General features: G+C 31.0%; 1 protein-coding gene across 1 annotated transcript in view; it reads left to right on the top strand.

Annotated features, from left to right (window-relative positions):
• Positions 1–324: 324 nt before the first annotated feature.
• LOC108976330 (dromyosuppressin) overlaps positions 325–2,840 on the top strand; it is an 11,388-nt gene continuing 8,872 nt past the window's right edge. Inside the window, exon 1 of the mRNA XM_018945356.1 lies at positions 325–448. The gene's annotated coding sequence lies outside the window, so the exon portion shown is untranslated. The remainder of the gene's footprint in view (positions 449–2,840) is intronic.

Genomic DNA, 2,840 nt, shown 5'->3' on the forward strand with positions numbered 1-2,840 from the left:
GCACACCACCACACAAACAACCATATATGTATATATATATATACATACACACACGTACACACACAAGTGTATAAAACTGAATTATTACTGCAACGCTTCGACACAAATACACGCGCACCTACACTAACGTTTGCTTGTCAGCATGGTCGGCTAGGGCGTATGAGCAACATCCCACCCACAATGACAAACAATCAAAATCGCCGCTGGAAATGTGAGCCAATGGCAATGCTGCTTATTTAATTCCAGCRTCCAAAGCCGACTTCGTTCGTTGCATATAAAAAGACGTATCCTGTTTGCGGTAAACATCATTCAAACAAGTGTGCTTCTACGCTACAGTTGCAATAACCAAATAACTTCCACTACTTCTCTTATACGAGTCGAACACAAGTGACAGTTACTTTTGAATTCCTTCAGTGAGACTCACAACTGTAAACACAAAAAGCAACAGGTGCGTAAAATACAWGTATATTGTATGGTTTCTAAGGTGTTAGCGGGTAAACGTGCTTGTGTTTTTGAAATTGAGTTAAAAAATTATGGAAAAATATCATATTCTTGCAAATTACATGAAAAATTTTAGCACTTCACAATACAAATGTGTTGTTTATAGAACAAAAGTGTAAATATTCGCGTATAACTGATATTTAGCTAGTTAGCAGCGACTAAAAATATGTATCCAAACAAAAAGAGTAAAAAAAATTATTTTGATTTGAAGTTTGCGAAGGAAGTTAATAAAGATTAGAATAGCATAAAAGAGTTTTGCAAAAATACCAAACGTACATACATACATATTTATATACATATAATAGTAAAGTGAGCAAATAGATTTTGCAAAATTTAAAAATTTTTAGCAAGCAAGTAGTTTTTATAAACGAACTTTGTATTTCAACAATTTACGCATATATTTAAGTTAAAAAGTTTATTTTCATGAATGAAATTAGCAAAAAATTCATAACAACCTAATTTTTATTTATGTTCCGATACCTTGAGTTTATATACATATATGCTTCAATGCCGAACGCTGAGACATTTTTCTTCTACAAATGCCTGTTTCTGGGTASACCTAGAGGAAAGTGAGCCCACTACCGATAAATTCTGGTATTAATTCAGTTCTAGAGAAGCAAGTAAGCAACAGTCAAATATGAGTATATTGTAACTATGTAGCAGTTATCAGTTGCGAAAGTTGCATAYTGAAATTAGTAGCAGTTATCTCAATAAAATTTGGAATCAAGAAATTGATGCTGTTATATAAATATGAGTATTTTCATTCGAACACGAACAAGTTTTCAGTTTATTTGCGGGTTATCTGCTTTATATCTTAGTTTTCGTATTTTGGTAAAATAAAAACAAAATTTAATTGTTTTTTAAGAAATTTTTTTTTGAGGACTGTTTGAAAATTTTTGGAAATCACATCACTACATTTTATATCACAGTTTTTGTATATCTATTTTCAATAAAAAATTAAATTTAAAAAAATATAATATTAATATATATTATTATTTATTTAAATATAATATAAATTTTTAAACAATTTTTGGATTTTTTTTTTCAAAATGTATAACCGTTTGGCAGGTTTCTGAAAAATCAGATGTATTTGTATCTAAAATCGTTATTMTCTTTGAGATRTCGTTAATGAAAAYATAGCAGAGGAAAATATGAATATTTTCGTTTCAACATTATTTGAGAGTAAGATGAATGACATTGTTAATTTGGTGAAATTTTCAGATTTTCGTTGAAAGCAAGCACTTTATTATTGAGGAAGGACAATTATATTCATACAAAACCTCGTTGCATATTGTTTTTGTCATTTGGTTGTTGTGGTATAGAAGCAAAACAATAACTTAGCATAMCATTTCGTTGAAAATTCCTTTCAAATACTTTTCCTCAATACAAAAGTAGGTACATATYGTCACCTAAAATGCAAAACAACGTATCATCAAAAAAATCGAAATTGAGTTTTTTATATACGATTTTCTACATCATATTACATATACATACATATGTAGTATAAAATTGTCAGCTTCTACWGCCAGATATAACCAATATATAACCGTTTTATAATCACATCACAACTTTTGTTTCAACATGAGTGCTTTCTATCGTATCGTTTTTCCTTCAACTGTGAACTTATAAAAARCGATGTTACGTTATTTTGCATTTGAGGTGACGACATACTAAACACAGCACATGTGCTTTGTACGTTACTCCCTACGCTGTCACAGTTTAACAGAAATTACAACGTAAGCTTCGTTAAACAAAGATATCCCGCACAGCGGACGCAATTGAGTAAGGCACTGCGAACTATAGGAATTTATGCAGGTGATGCATTCGTACATATGTACAAATATTATATACTGCAAGTGTGCTAAAAACCGTTGCTACAGCACAAACGGAATTTCATTTTAAACGTGACAAATGCCTATGAAGTGTCAATCAGCACTTCTGTCAATATGCTCCTAACCCTTTTTCGGCCAATTATAACACGCACAGAATCACGTGAGCACATAATTACACATGGGCGTATGCGAAAATGATCAAAAGCCACTAAGCTGGTGGAATTAAATACAACACAAGGATATTACTGGGGAAATTTGTTTTAATTTTCATATGAAACGAAACATATTATGATAATAGAAAATGTATTTGTAGCAGTATTTACCACTAAAAATAATGCTATAATAAGTGATTTGCATTCTGAAGCACGAAATTAACTCAATTGTATACTTTTTGGCTTTTCACTGCCACAAAATTCACTGAATTTCTGCTCTATCCTTGCTTTTCAACATTTACCACACATTTACTGTTAGAGTTGCATTATAGAAAATTTTCAGTGGAACACGGTT

The sequence above is a fragment of the Bactrocera latifrons genome, unplaced genomic scaffold (assembly GCF_001853355.1).
Source record: "Bactrocera latifrons isolate USDA-ARS-PBARC rearing strain unplaced genomic scaffold, ASM185335v1 scaffold_75, whole genome shotgun sequence".
Lineage (NCBI taxonomy): Eukaryota > Metazoa > Arthropoda > Insecta > Diptera > Tephritidae > Bactrocera > Bactrocera latifrons.